The sequence below is a fragment of the Typopeltis vanoorti genome, chromosome 16 (genome assembly GCF_054136105.1).
Source record: "Typopeltis vanoorti isolate ZY-2024b chromosome 16, IOZ_Tvanoo_1.0, whole genome shotgun sequence".
Taxonomy (NCBI): domain Eukaryota; kingdom Metazoa; phylum Arthropoda; class Arachnida; order Uropygi; family Thelyphonidae; genus Typopeltis; species Typopeltis vanoorti.
The window spans coordinates 107,841,629-107,858,152 of record NC_143564.1 but is presented as its reverse complement, the minus strand read 5'-3'; the positions used below and the strand labels follow the sequence as shown (position 1 = coordinate 107,858,152).

General features: G+C 35.7%; 1 protein-coding gene across 1 annotated transcript in view; it reads right to left on the bottom strand.

Annotated features, from left to right (window-relative positions):
• Positions 1-16,524, bottom strand: part of LOC150098250 (semaphorin-2A-like) — a 667,728-nt gene that overhangs the window by 276,614 nt on the left and 374,590 nt on the right. The gene's annotated exons all lie outside the window — the stretch shown is intronic.

Here is a 16,524-nt window from a genome sequence, read left to right as displayed (position 1 = left end):
AGTTTGTTTTATACAGCTGTCTGAAGCAAAAGTGTTGTCTGCATCCCTTGAAATGAATAAAATTGAGTATCGTGCATTTAAAAAATTCTTTGTAAAAGAAGGTTTAATTCCAAAAGAAATTAATTCGAAGTTCATAAAAGTTTGTGGGTACTCTTCTCCTTCGTTTTTGAAATTAAGAAATGGGCTGCCTAGTTTAAAAGTGGCTGTGCAGCCTCAACGATGATCCACATGAAGGATGTCCAAAAAATGTAACAACACCAGAAATCATGGATCAAGTGCACGATATGATATTGGATGACTGGCGAGTCAAAATGCATAAAATTACTGAGACTACAGGCATTTCAAAAGAACGTGTAGGATATATTTTGCATGAAGAATTGAATATAAAAAAGCTTTGCGCAAGATGGGTGCTGTGCTTGCTCACAGCAGATCAAAAACGCACTCGCATGAAAATCTCTGAACAGTGCTTGCAGTGTTTTAACAAGAATAAAACTGTTTAGATTATATTTGGTCATTCAAACATATAATTAAAATTTTCTCTTACCGTTATAAGCCCTAAAGAAGCTTGACAGGGATAAGAAACTTCTTGGACATCTAATACCAAGTTTCGTCCCATTGGCAAAACTTGTTGGTATTAGATGTTTATAAATCATGGTCAATTAAAGATCAATATATATTTCATTTTAATTATAAGAATAAAACTGATTTTGTGTGCCAACTTATTACTATGGATGAGACTTGAATTCACCATTACACACCAGAATCCAAACAGCAATCAAAATAGTGGATAGAAGCCGATTGTTCAGTTCCAAAGAAGATAAAGTCGGTTCCATCAGCAGGAAAGGGCATGGAATGGGTGTTTTTGGATGCTAAAGGCATTTTGTTTATTAATTATCTCGAAACAGGTAAAACAATAACTGGGGAATATTATTCTGATCTTTTTACCAGACTAGACAAAAATTCGTGAGAAAAGACCCAGTTTGCACAAGAAAAAAAATCATCTCTCATCAGGACAGCGCACCTGCCCACAAAGGTGTTTTGGCAATGGCAAAATTAAGGGATCTGCACTATGAATTGTTGGAACATCCACCCTATTCTCTAGATTTGGCTCCCTCTAACTTCTATCTCTTCCCAAAGCTAAAACTCTTCCTCTCTGGTCAAGTTTTTCTTCAAATCAAGAGGTGATTGCAGCTGTAGAGGACTATTTTGCAGATCTTACTGAGAACCATTACAGGGACAGGATAATGGTGCTGGAATAAATGTATTAGTTTTAAGGGAGATTATATTTATTATTATAATAAATTCCTATCTTTGAGTTTCTTATTCAGTTTTAAAACAATGTGGGATCTAATATCCCCTTCATTTAATTAATGTTTATATCGCCGAAATGAAGCCTGTTGGCTCTTTATATTTAAGTAACTTAATGGGTGCACCTTTTTGGACAACTCGTATAGCAGAGTATATAAGTTCTTTTCGCTATACCCTTTGGTATTAATAATTTGGTCTAGCTACTCACTGACGAAGCCTCAATAAAGGTTGAAACCAGTCTGGGTAGTGACCTCCCCACCATAATGTAATAACAGCATACATTTCTTAGGAAATGGGTTTTTACATTATGGTAAATACCAAAGAATAGTGATCAAAACTTTTCCCACCTTTGCAACGAGTTGCCCGTGTTTGTACTATGTTCTAGGCCTACTTGCATTCAGCTCACGCTAGTATTCACTGATACTTTTATAGTTTTTCATACTATATTCGGCATGAAACGCTCTGATTCCTATCTTTGAGTTTCTTATTCGGTTTTAAAACAATGTGGGATCTAATATCCCCTTAATTTAATTAAGGGAGATTATGTTGATAAATAAAAATAATTTTGAAATTATAAATTCGTTTTTTTCATTGTTAGGCAGAGAGCTTTTCAGAACACCCTCATATTCACCTTTATTTAGTTCATTTTTGATAAGGTTTCACAGGCCTGACAGCTGTTTCGAAACTGGCTGTTTCTCTTCATATACCAGGCAGAAAGCTTAAGAGAGGGAAAAAAACCCTCATTCAGTACTAAGAAACTTGAATGTGAATGTCTTTTAAGTAGTCCATACTAAGGCAACTCGATGCTGATGAATGTATTCCCGCAAGCTCTCTGGTTAACTTACGAAACTTTCATAGTTTTTACATTCGGCTTTGAAATAATGCTGGATCTAATATCCACTTTGCTTATGTGAAAAAGAGTGTTTTTCAAGGGTATGAGGAGATTAGATATTTTGCTTGGAGAGTGGTGAATGAGTGGTCAGGGTTGTCTGAGTCTGCTGAGAGTGCCCTGCAAGTGAATGTGTTTGAGGACAGGTATGATAGACATTGTGGATATCCCTCACTGAGACTTCAGATTTCAAAAAAGATTCCCATTCAATAATATAATAATAAATATTAATAATAATACTGCATTACTGAATAAATAAATGAGTGTGACAGAGCAGAAAAGCTGATATTTACACATTTTTAGCATTTTAAAGCAAAGCCTAGCTGCAAAAGTTCATTGCTGAATTTTCATCAAACGAAGATATCCAAGTAAGAGAAAGTGGAAAGGAATGGTTTATGATTTCATGAAATTCAATAGTAATTTTTATTATTTTTTTGAAACAGAAGCAACTTGTTAATATTATATTATTATATTTAGGAAACATAAGAGGAAAAGTTGTTTCAAAGGACAGAAGCAGAAAGAATAAATGAAGTAGAAAAACATTTGTTTTGTGAGTCTAGAGCTGAACTGTAAACAAGTGATGAGTAGTAACTGTATATTTTCTAACAACTTTAGAGGAAAATAGGGAGTTGAATTTTGAAAATGAAAAAACTGTAGATATACAAGCAGATGCAAGCAAATGAATCTAAAGAGTAGTGTGCAATGAACAGATCATTAATAAACCTAATTGCTCCCTTCTGCACTGAAAGAGAAAAAAAATTTAGAGAGCTCATTAAGACACTACCCAAATTGGATGAAATTTTAATTTATACAGAGAAAGACTGAATATTTTGGCTGTTTCTAATTCTGTTTATGAGGAAGAATATACACAAACATGGAAATCTCATGATGAATATATATTTAACCAAAGAGACCATATTATAATAAAAGACAGAGAAAATGAATCCAGGATATCTGGAGTTACAGAGGATATAAATGTTATAGCAATCATTTTTATTCGGTGTTATATTTAGTAGCAAAATAAACAGTTAATACTTTTCAGCACATATGAATCAACTGAGATATAATATTAACAAATTAGATAAAACAGAGGAGAGAAAAAAATATGAGAGTGAATTAAAGCAAAATTCAGCTGAAAGGGAATGAAGACAGTGGAAATATATGGAATCATATCAAGGACAGTATAAAAGTGGCAGCAGAAATCTTAATTGGAATTCACAGTAAAATACAGTGAAAAAATGGTTTAATGAAAAAGAAAAAAAAAAGAAGTAACTGGTTTAATCTCCCATCTGATATTCATTCTATTCAGAGACTGAAAACAAGAAAAGGAAGTGAATAAAGCAATAAGACAACAAAAAACCAAATTCTTACATGAACAGATTCCTTCAAAAAACAATTTAAATGAAATAAAAGAAAATTATTCTATGAAATTAGAAACCAAAAAATACATTGTATATGAAAACAATAAATTAACAATAACAATGAATAAATATTAGCTACAAGTGATGAAATAACAAATGGATTAAGAGAGTACTTTAACCATCTTCTAAACTGAGATGAACTGCTGAGACTTCTGAACAGGACACGTTTCATACTTGCCACCTATAAATAGTTAAACTTTTGGTAGCCAAAGCAGAAAAAAGTATACAGCAATTCAGAAACAACAAAACAATGGAATTTCATTAACTTTGTTAATGGAATAGTAGCTGCTGAGCAAATATGGTTGTAGTGAATAACTAGAGAAATACATAAGCAGGTAGATAATATACCTTGAATAAAAGCAATCACAGTTTGTATATCTAAAGTGAAGAAGATAAAGTGATTTGGGGTCAAATGGATGACTAGGGAAATTAAACAGAAATTGCTGATGAAAAAGGGATTATGAAAGGCACACAGTGAGGGGGCACTTTATTAGGATCAGCGTTTAATAATGAGTGGTATCACTTTTGACTTCAGAATGGCCTGTATTTTCTGTAGCACTGATTCAATTAACTGTCTAAAATGTTTCTCCACACGGTCACAATGGCATTGCCCAATTGTTGCAGATTGAATGGTGGCATTTTGCTGTAAATTGTTATTATTCTCCTTTATATCCATCAATATTTAAAGATAGTTGTGGATTAAATTAACAACAGTTTGAATTTTAACCCTTTGTTGGTTAGATATTTCAGATTTGTATCCTGGGATAGTGCAATGCCTTCTAACCAACATATCACTATGTTGTTGCACAAATTAATGAAGCTCAGTAAAATTTCATATTTACTTTTTACCTTAAATTTATGTACAAGAGATAGTAATCACAAGAAGCATTTTATAACCAATTTTAAATTAACATTAATGAACTCAAACAAATCTCTCTCATATTCTATTCAATGCTCAGAACAAATAAAATTAATTATACCAATAAGTTTTAACATTCAGCTCAACATGTGTAACCTCACTTAACGTATGTGTCTTTCGACTTATCCAAAACAGATATTGAAAAACAAGGTCTCATAAACAATAGGAACATATTACAAAAGAAATGGGAACATATTACTGACTAGTCTAAATGCAATTCCAATTTCCTGAGCTTTCACGATGTATTCCATATTATGTCATAAATACATCCAAGAGATTTCATTTCACCTCATCCAAGAGTATTCTAATAGGCTGAGGTCTGAGGACTGAGTTAGCCAATGAAGTAAAGGAAACTCCATGTCATGTGCCTTGAATCACTTCAACAGCCTATGCTTTGTGGCATGGGACACTGTTCTGCTGAAAGTATGCATTTGACAATGGTAAACTGCAGCCATGAATGAGTGAACATGATTCAGATAGTGTTCACAGGACATCAGGGGACCTAAAGTGTGCTAAGAAAACATTCCTCACACCATTACACTCCGGCCATCTGCCTGAGCTGTTGCTATTTGGCAGGAAGGGTTTGTAGCTTCATGTTGTTGCTGGCATATTCTGGTTCTGCCATCAGCATGATACAATACAAAATTGGACTCACCAGACCAGTTGATGTTTTTCCAGTCATCAGCTGTCCAGTATTGTGATGACGTACTCGCTGAAGCAACATCTTCCTGTTCTTAGCTGGGACAGCATTGGGACCTGAGATGGTTGCTGCTGTTTCTGTACTGAGCTGATTTGTCTGGTTGTAACACTCTGCCACGTTTCACAATCCTTGCCATTCTTTCTGACCTCGTGTATCAATGAGCTGTTTCCATCCACAGGACTGATGTTGGCTTGAAGTGGTCATGTAGTACACTCTAAACATTGTTGTGTATGAAAAGTTATTTTGCTTCCTTACTCCTCATATCTAATGCCTCAATCAATCACTCTACTCATTCTGCTTCCTGGAAAACAAACCTTGCATCTTCTCATTCACCACACCTCTAATAATTGGATCCACATACAACAGCACGTGCATGTCTTTCGCTGCCTCTTTCATTTGGACATCATTTATTTCATATATACCTACAATTCTTTTCATTTTACTCTGCATTCACTTCATTGCTTGCCTCATCTTTGGCAACTTGGCTTTCAAATCTTGCGTAATTTTTTCGCTATCATTCTCTCTCTCTCTCTCTCTCTCTCTCTCTCTCTCTCTTGTTATTTTACTGTCAGTTGCATGTACTTTTTCTCTATCAGCCTTGCTCATCGTCTTATCATTACTTGCACTCTGTTTTTCACTGTCATTCTCACATGCTTTCTTATATCAGTTGCACTGCTTTTTTCATCATCAGGATCACATGCTTTCTTAACATTTGCAATTTCTGTAAGAGTTCAGATCACTTACATTTACAGTTCAGATTACAGTTGAGGAAACCTTTTAGTAGGCATTTCTGCATACATGTCCATACCACTGTAACTGTTTTTTCCTTTGATTCATGGTATTACTGAAATATGTTGGTGTAATTTTTCTCTGATCTCCTCATTGGATTTCATTTCAATCAATGCTGTTTTATTGATTTTTCTGCAAACAGTTGTTTTCAAGTTAAAAATTCTACTCAAAACTTCTGAGTATTTTCTATGATGATTCTATCACTAGCTCAGGTGTTTTTGAATTATGGCTAAAGCAACTAAGGCTATGAGGGCAGTGTATTTATGCCTGAAACTGGGAAATTTTTTAGCCAGTCTGCATCTTACACGAAGTTTCTGGGAGGAAAGTCCTGACACCTCCATATGAGACCAACAAAATCACCTTCAGTCAAAAAGCTCATAAAAGTTCTTCACATTCAGACAGGATTCAAATCCAGGTCTTTTCAACCAAAGGGCATCATGAATACTCATTAATAACACTCTACAGACATTGGTAATCAAAACTATCATTACAAATGAGGTTTGGTAACTGACTGATATAGAAAATCAAAAACAAGCTTTTAGAGTATGATGTTGAAAGTTTTATTTCACTTGGTTATACTATAAATTAAAGATACCAAGAAATTATATTCATATATTTCTTGAACATTCATATATTCAAATAACTTTATGTGCAGGTTATGCAGACAGTGTGTTGTGTGGAGTTTGTGGAAGACTGGAAAAAGTGTTGCTGAGTGAAGTGAGAGTGGATGTGCAAAATCAGGGAAACTAGAACTATTAAGGAGGGGAGGAAGTGGATATACAGACATCAGTGAGGTAGTTGAGTGTAAGAATGTATATAACGAGCCCGAGCCAGTATGAAGGACAGGAAATCAGAATGGGATAGTTAGTATAACACATCAAGATAGGGGTGGGACAAATGGACGACTGCATTTCATGTATACTAATGCCAGGAGTATTAGGAACAAGAAGGAAGAATTTTGGGCCTTGGGTGGCTCTTCCTGGCCACAGGTTATTGGTATTCGTGAAACATGGCTGACAGAAGATGATATAGTTAGTGGGATAGAATGTGTAGGGTATAGTGTGTTCAGGAGGGACAGAGAGAATAAAATGGGGGGAGGAGTGTTACTGATGATAGCTGATGAACTGCAGCCAATTCAGCCAAAGAATAGAAATTGAATTGCAGGATAGTGAAAAGAGTTCATTTGAGGCTATTTGGTGTGAGATTGAGACTAACGGAACAAAATGTACAGTTGGGTGCTGCTATAGACCAGGTGATGGAATAGATGGTGAAGATAGTATGCATACACAAATTGATGAAATGAGTGGAAGGAGGGTAATTATTATGGGGGATTTCAACTATGGTAACATTGATTGGAAGGAGGAGAGGACACATGTGAGGAAGGAACTGGACTTTATTCAGTTACTAAGGGATAACTATCTGAGACAGCATGTAATGGAAAATACTAGGGGTTCGAGAGTGCTTGACCTAGTAATAGCATCTGAGAATGAATATGACCATGTTGCCACCTATTGGTGAGAGTGATCATAGGGTCTTGACCTGGAAAGTGGCTAAATGTGTGAAATTTTCGATTAAGACAGGGTACATGTAGAATTACCGTACTGGCAAGTATGACAAGCTTAGGAGATTGCTTGGTTCAGTGCCGTGGCAGGGAAAACTGCAAGGGCTGGATGTTGATAGGGCATGGGAAGTGGTCAAGGAGCATTTACAGGAGGTTATGGCTGACTGTATACCTAGAGTCCGAATAGTAAATCAAGTAGGGGTTAAATGGATGAATAACACCATTTAAACTTGAGTTGCAAAAAAAAGAAACAACTGTGGAAGGAATTCAAGGAGAAAGGTGACCTGCAGGCACATGACTGGTATAAAGCGCAGGCCAGAAGGGTAACGAGTATGGTAAGAAAAGCAAAAGTGGATTATGAAAGATAATTAGCCATGCTAGCTAAGAGAATCCCAAACAGTTCTTTCAATATGCTGCAAGTAAAAGAAAAACTGTACACCGCAGAATGATTTTAAGGAATGCTGATGGTAGGGAGATCACTGAATCAGTCGATATAGTGGAATTACTGAGTGAGCACTTATATCATCCAGGTGGTAACATTGAAAGAATGAAGGAACCATTAGTTTATATAGGAATTGTGGTGAATGAAGTGGAGGTGAATAGTCTATTACATATAGACTATGTGATGTGCCACAGGGTTCTGTTCTTGGACCACTGTTTAATTTGTTCATTAACGATATAGAGAAGGAACTGACAGGAATGGTTCATTTGTTCGCTGATGATGCAAAGTTCGGTAAGGCAATAGTGAATGCAGAAGATGTCAAAATTTGCAGGATGATTTGGATAGATTGGAGGTCTGGGCTAAGAAGAATGGATGTCAATTTAATGTGGCAAAATGTAAGGTTATGCATTTTGGGGAAAATATTAGCAGCAGCATATCACATTGGTGGAACTGTACTCCAGGAGATTGATGAGGCCAGGGACTTGGGAGTGTTGGTGGATAGGGAGTTGAAGTTTAGGAGGAACGTTGCAAAAGTGGCTAAATCAGCTCATCAAATCACTTGGATGCTGAAGAATACTTTGACGAGAAGAGATAAGCAAGTTATTGTTCCTCTGTATCGAGCCTTGATAAGACCCCATCTCGACTACTGTGCTCAGATCTGGTCACCTAGGTTTCTTCTTGATGGGGAGGAGGTTGAGAGGATCCAGAGGTGAGTGACTAAGACGATAGCAGGTCTATGGAATGAACCTTATGAAAACAGGTTGAAGATTTGTGGGTTGCAGAAATTGGTTGATAGGAGGAAAAGGGGAGATATGATTGAGACATTCAAATTGCTGAAGGGTTTCTATAGGATTAATTCAGAGGATATTTTTGAGAACAGGACTGGGGGTGGGAGGACTAGGGGACATCCATGGAAGCTGGGCAAAAGTGTGATTAGTAAGGGTGTTAGAGCTGGGTTTTTTACTTTTAGGGTGGTGAATGAGTGGAATAAGTTGCCAGAGTGCTATGGCAGTGAATGAGTTCAAGACAAAGTATGATAGATACTGTGTGACTGTCAAATAGTTGTGATGGATAATGTGATGGATAGGGCCTCCCTCGATGAGTCTAAGGACTCCTTGGAGTCGCCCGTAATAATAATAATAATAATATACCTTGCATTATGGAATACTAAGGCATTCTGAGGAAGTTATTAGCCTCTATATACAAGTAGCCCAGTTGTGAAGATACTTCATGTGCAAACTTTGTTTGTTTACACCTGGATAAAGGATGAAATCAGGAATATAATTTCTTGGCATCTTTAGTTACTGTTAGAGTATGGACATACATGTGATGATGGATGATGATGATGATGATGTGATGATGTTAAATGGCACAAAACACACACACACACACACACACACACACACACACACACACACACACACACACACACACACACACACACAGTTGACCCTTGAAGAACATGGATTCAAACAGTGCAGATCCACTTATACGTGGTGTTTCATAAACAAATATATTAGAAAAATGTTTGGAGATTTGTGACAATTTGAAAAAACTCGCAGACAAACTGCGTAACTTAGAAATATCGAAAAAAATTAAGAAAAACTTAGGTATGTTATGAATGCATAAAATCTATGTAGATACTAGTCCATTTTAATCACTCACCACCATAAAAAGGTTGGTCAAATGGGTTCAATTCCCGGCAGTGACGTGAGGAACCTTTATCTGGTCTCTTTCGAATAAAGGTTAGTTAGTCGGTCTCATACAGAAGTAGAGGGTTTTTCACCTGGAAACTCGGGTTTTTCGTCCCCCAGAACAGGCATACTGGCCCCGTGAACACACATGGATTACAGTCATGAATACGTCCCAGCCGTATGCCGGTCCAAAGCCCAGATAAAATTGGGGGCGTTGGGGAAAGCAATGGTGAACTACCCTGTAAAAATCTCACCAGGAATACTTTGTGAACAACACCTACAAAGTCACCTACGGCTGGAAACGGCTGAAAAGGAAGATCAGAGATATTGGTAGAGCCTCTGCTACTAATGGCTCATGTAAAAAGTTAAGCAAGTTTGAGTGCGGTTAGTAGTTGGAAGGGATCAATTGTTCGATGCTGTTGGCACACTGCTCCCTTGATGAGTCTTTGGACTCCCTGGAGGTGTTACATAATAATAATAATAATAATAATAATAATAATAAAGTATACACAAATCTATTATAAAAAGTTAAAATTTATCAAAACTTATGCATACAAACACTTACACATCATACATGGCCATTTGCAGTCGAGAGAAATGTAAACAAATGTAAAGATGCAGTGTTAAATCATACCATAAAATTAACTGTTATTAATTAGTTAGATTAATTAGCATAAAATAAAATTTTTATAACGATTCATTCATTAGTGTATAGGCTAGTCTACTGCGAAGCAATTGTATCGATATCGAAACTGATTGCACTAGGATACCACAAAGCAATCACATTGCTGCTTCTTCGTTATCAATGCATGAATCATTATACCCATAAATAAATATGAATTTCTTTTTCACGTTATCTTTTCATTTTTGGTGTCTAGTGTTAGTAATATGTATAACATCTACCATATGTAGATGTTAGGTGCATCATATAAGACTATTGATGTAGGTACTGATGGACATATGATTCATCTTGTAAACAGGCAGTGTAAACTATGGTATCGATAAATATAGTACAGTACAGTACTGTAAATCTATTTTCACTTCCTTATGATTTTCTTGTCTCTAGCTTACTTTATTGTAAGAATATAGTATATATACATACATACCATATAAATTTGTGTTAATCGACTGTTATTTGTGTTACTGGAAAGCCATCCGGTCAAAAGTAGGCTATTAGTAGTTAAGTTTTTGGGGAGTCAAAAGTTATACTCAGATTTTCAAACAACACAGAAGTCAGCGCCCATAATCCCTGCATTGTTCATCAACTGTGTGTGTGTGTGTGTGTGTGTGTGTGTGTGTGTGTGTGTGTGTGTGTGTGTGTGTGTGTGTGTGTGTGTGTGTGTGTGTGTGTGTGTGTGTGTATAAAGTTTAAAATAATTAGAAAGAAAATTTCGTTCTATAAAGCAGTCATCAAATTACTGTTAAATTAGAAAATATTAAATTGTACCTTCTACATAGCCTGGTGGCAATGTTTCTCTTTCCATAGAGAGATATGAAATGGTTGTTGGAAAAAGCAAGAGTAAGAGCGAGAAAGCGAAAATTCATAAGTACATTATCTAGTATATTATCAATGCATAGGCTATGTAGAAGGAATGGATGCAAGTTTTTCGATGTGTGGAGTGAGTTTGAGGGAAGAATATATTTGTATAAGAGGGATGGCCAACAATTGAATTCGTTTGGTATTAGGAGTCTTGAAAAACTATTAACTGGTATGAAACCCAACACAAAGAGTCAGGAAAACTAAATTATAATGGGAGGAATGCTGAGAATCTGTGAGTAAAAGCAACAATGTTATATAACTGTGTTAATGATGGGAATGGACATTATCATGGAAATGATTATGAGGAGAGAACAGTTTTGTGTTACACCAGTTTGGACCTATCAAGCTTGTGCAAGGATATCTGCATAAATAAGACACTAGATAAGAACAGAGATCTACAAGTTGTCCAACTGTGTCATGTAGACCAGAGCTTCTTAAACTGTGGATTGCGACCCCATTTGGCAACAGTAAAAGGTTTCTAAAAGCGCATCGACCAAAAATTAATTCAGATTCGAGGCTATTGTTTGTAATTCTTTAAATGTAAATGGTAAAATTATATGTATACCAAAGAATTGTTTTAAAATAAATTTCTTTATGATCAATAAATGTTTGATTTGTATACCTATTTTACATACTATATACCCGGGGTCGTGTAAAAATTTCTCTGGCGAAATGGGGTCGTGTAAATATTTCTTGGGTGAAAAGGGCTCACAAGTGGAAAAAGTTTAAGAAGCGCTGATGTAGACTACAGACAAGAGTATACAAAAATGCATGCATTATTATTATGTCTTATTATGTCTGTGCATGAATGCTAAAAGTATCAGAAACAAAGGGGTAGAATTTGTTGCCATGTCATGTTTGAGTAACTTACATTGTATAATAATGTTATTCTTGAGTTAGACAAGAGGAATGACTACACCATGATACTTTTGGATTTTGCTAAGCTTTTGATGGAATACAGCATGAAAGACTGTTGCATAAATTCGAGAATATGGGATTGGATTATACAATACTAGCATGGATAAGAGGACGGCTCACTGACAGGTATCAAAAGATGGTATATGGGAGATGTGAGTCTACAAGATTTAAAGGAACCAGTGGTGTATCACAAGGATCAGTCCTTGGTCCATTGTTATTCAATCTGTACATTAATGATATTGGGAAGGATTTGATAGGTGACATACAACTATTTGTTGATGATGCAAAGATAGGTAGGGTAATCAGGAATGCAGCTAATATGCAGTCCATGCAGAATGATTTGAATAGGCTCGAATTTTCGGCATGTAAAATGACTGTCAGTTCAATGTTATTAAATGTAAAGTCATGCACTTCAATGTGATATGTGTTTAAATATCCAATGTCATATTATATTGGTGGGATTATGCTAGAAGAAACTGATCAGGCTAAGGATCTTGGAATTTTACCAGATTGAAAGTTGAAGTTCAAGGGCCTTATAGCAAAGAATTGCAAATAAAACTCAGAGGATAATTGTAATGTTCAAACTAGCTTTGATATGTAAAGATAAGGAAGTCATTTTGTCTCTTTACAAGACTTTGATAAGACCTCACTTGGACTACTGTGCGCAAGTTTGGTTTCCTGGTTTCTGTGGTGATAGTGATAGAGTGGAAAGAGTGCAAAGGAGAGTGTCAAAAATGATATCAAGATTGCAGAATACTGATTATGAAGACAGGTTGAAAATTTGTAGACTGCAGACATTAAGAAACAGGCGAAAGAAAAAAAGAGCGGGTGATAATTGAGACTTACAAACTTCCAAAATGATCATACAGGATTTAAGTAGATGGACTTCTTCAATTTATGGAGGGTGGGGGAAAGAACGAGAGGGCATTCTTGAAAGTTTAGAATGAACGCTGCCAAGTAGGGGATGGGATCTAGATTTTTCTCTCATAGAGTGGTGAGTGATTGGAATGGATTGCTACTGGATGTTGTGTGTGCATGCAGTGTGAATGAATTCAAGAACAAGTATGATAGCGCTTGTGGGCAGCAGGTGGTATCCCTCTATGACTCCCTGAAAGTTTCTCTTAATAATAATGCTAGACTGCCAGAGGTTTAGGTGGGAGATGAATTTCATTGCCAAGAGTGGGATCATTGCTCTGCTTACTGGAGGCTAGAAGTGTCTTGAAAAAGTTCCATGTTTGGTCTCTAGAGCAGGGTTTTCCAGACTATGTAAGAAACAAATTCAAAGTACAAAAATATATATAAAATTGATAAAAATAGGGAAAAAATCCTTAGCCTATACATGATACAAAATGTACTATAGGTTTGCAAATAACCTTTCATGGGTGGGAGTAAAAAAAATATATATAAATAAATAGAATTTTAGCAGATAGATAAATACGGTTTTACATCTCAGAAGCTTATGTTTTTATTCTATAATTCAGAAAAACTGACTGTTGCACCACATTATTATATACCAGTTCGAATTTATGAATACAAGATGGTAGCAGCTGTCTGTTGCATACTCATCCTGGGGTCTTGAAACTGATGAGAACAAGGAACTCAACTACTGATGACTAAGGGGCAGACAGATTTCCCAAAGTCAGTTAGAACTAAACGAGTTATATTTACTTCCTTTGGAGAATAAAAAAGCATTAGAAAATTTATTTTATTGATTCATTTAAATAATAAATAAATTATTCCTTAAATATCTACATAACTGACAAGGGTTGTACAAGTGTGACATGACAAATGCGCTCACAAACACAACAAAATTAATTCAACTAATTTCTGTTTTGAGGATGTTGAGTTCTGAGATCTGACATTATTATCATTATTATAACAAATCTACATGAAGTCATGAAACCCATTGCAGGAGGTCTCAATCAACAGCAACTTATTATATTGAAATTTAAACTCATTCACATTCAGGGCAGTACTTATGCCCAGGCACACGAGGTTCTAGCTGGGAGTGAAAAAAATTATATCTAATTTAAGGGCCCTAAACAATGAGGAGGAGGCAGTACAGTCCAGTACCTTGGGAAAAGTGTAAGTATGGCCCTGTTCACACTTCTATCATTCATAACATGTGCTGGCAATACAATCCACTAATTTACTACTCCCTATGTAAAGAATCTGCTCCACACTTTTTTTATTTACTTAACCAACTTCCAGGGAATCTCTCAATCTATCCTCTTGACCTCAGTTCTATGTAAAATCCCCTTACCAACTTAAATGTCTCGATCTTATCGGCTCTTTTCTACTTATCAACTAAACACTTCAATTTACATTTCTTAATCTCTTCTTATAACCAACATTCCAGAGTTCTGGTAATCTTTTAGTACTTGTCTCTAGACTCTCTCAGGACTTCCACATCCCAATGAAAACTAGGTGACTAAACCTGCACACAGCATGGCATGCAAATCTGATCAATGGCTTATCTATACTTTTGCCTTTGAACTTTAGGCCTCTGTTGACCATCAATTCCCAATCTGAAATCTCATGCACCTTCTGTGTATGGTTCCACCAATACAGTACACTTGCAATCCCAAATGTAACACCCCACACTTAATAACACAAATACTGCAACCCAAATCTTTCTGAAGGGAGCTAATAGCAGTATCACTCTTAAAACTGCCATGCAATAATCCACTGTATCATTCAAGAATACCATAAAATGTGAGCTGACTAGTACAGCAAGGCCTATGGGAAAGCCAACACACACATGCTGACCATCAGAGAAAGTTAACAGGTCATCCTTGACACCCCATACGCCTCTAATTCTTTCAGATTTAGATTCTCTTGCATATGTCTCCCTTCTATGCACAGAACACAGTATCATTCACAACAGTATGATATATGTTAATAATTCCACTACATTTTTTTGTGATAGTCACTTTTCTGCTATCACCATTTCCATCAATGTCACTCACCTGTAATTATTCTTCCCTTTGCCTATCACATAGAAAACTTCCCTTGAATTTCTTATCATATGAATTGCAATCTCCTTTCCTATTGCACTTTTGCTTGTCTTATTATGCTTGTCGCTTTTCTATCCTGTATTTTATTCTCCTCATCTGATTGTTATCAACTATCTTATATTTCTGCCATTACAACTTATTTTCCACAATATTTATCTAATTTTACTTTCATTCATTTTACTCCACTTTAGCATTCACCTGATTCTGGATATACTAGTTGTACACTGCTTATGCTAGATGTTTCTTAACCAATTTTCTTGTTCTGTTGCTATCGTTTCTCTAGTTGCTTATTCCCACAGGAAACAATGATAATTATCATTATTAATTATAATTAATAATTCTACATAATCATCAGTTCCATATATATATATATATATATACCATCTTCATAACCTTATCATGCTCACCAACAATCTGCAGTGGCAAATGCTTTTTTTTTTTTTTTTTTTTAGAATCGCTTCCTGTGATTCTCACCACATCCAATGTTCTAAAGCCATTCAAACTGCTTCCATCAGGGTGCTTAAGGTAGTTATCTCTCAGAAATTCTAAAAATTCAGAAAATATTGCAGAATATGGTTACCAAATTTGTCAATTCCACGGGTTGCTGAGGACTATAATCTAGAAGTAGGCTGATAACAGAAGGAAAAGAATTCACTATGAAAATCAACATGGCTTTCTTAAGGAGAAGATGTGTTTTAGCAATTAATTACATATTAAAATAGGGAAACAGATATAATGGACAATGGATATGCATATTTCTGTAAAGGCATATGATAAAGCCACTTGACAGATTGGTATTTAAATTGGAATGAATGGGGTCAGATAATATCTGATAGGTAGCAGCAAGTTGTGTACTCACTAACAGCATGCTAAAAGGGTGTACTTTAGGATCTTACGAAGTTAAGTGAATATTGTGATGCTCCAAAAAGATTTGAAAGAGTGTGTGGGCACACAAGTGGGACTACTAGTTCAATATCTCAATGTGTAGGATTATGAAATCTGGAAGGCAACTATGGGATTTAGAGTGCATATGTGGAGAAAGTAGTGTACTGCAGGACGTGGAGGAGATAAGAGAATCTACTGTCCGACCACACATGCGAGAACCCTGGCTGGCACAGTGCCAAGAAGAGTCAATTCGTGTTCAAGCGGAGAAAGGAATAAGGTGATGTATGAATTTGTCAAAACACACAAAATCATACTTTATACATAAAATTTTCCAACTGTTGTACAAGCAAAATAGTTACCACTTTAAAAAGTAGAATTTTCATAAAAGAAAAGCTAATTTTTCAATGTATAATAATAAACACTCATCATTGATTACTCTAT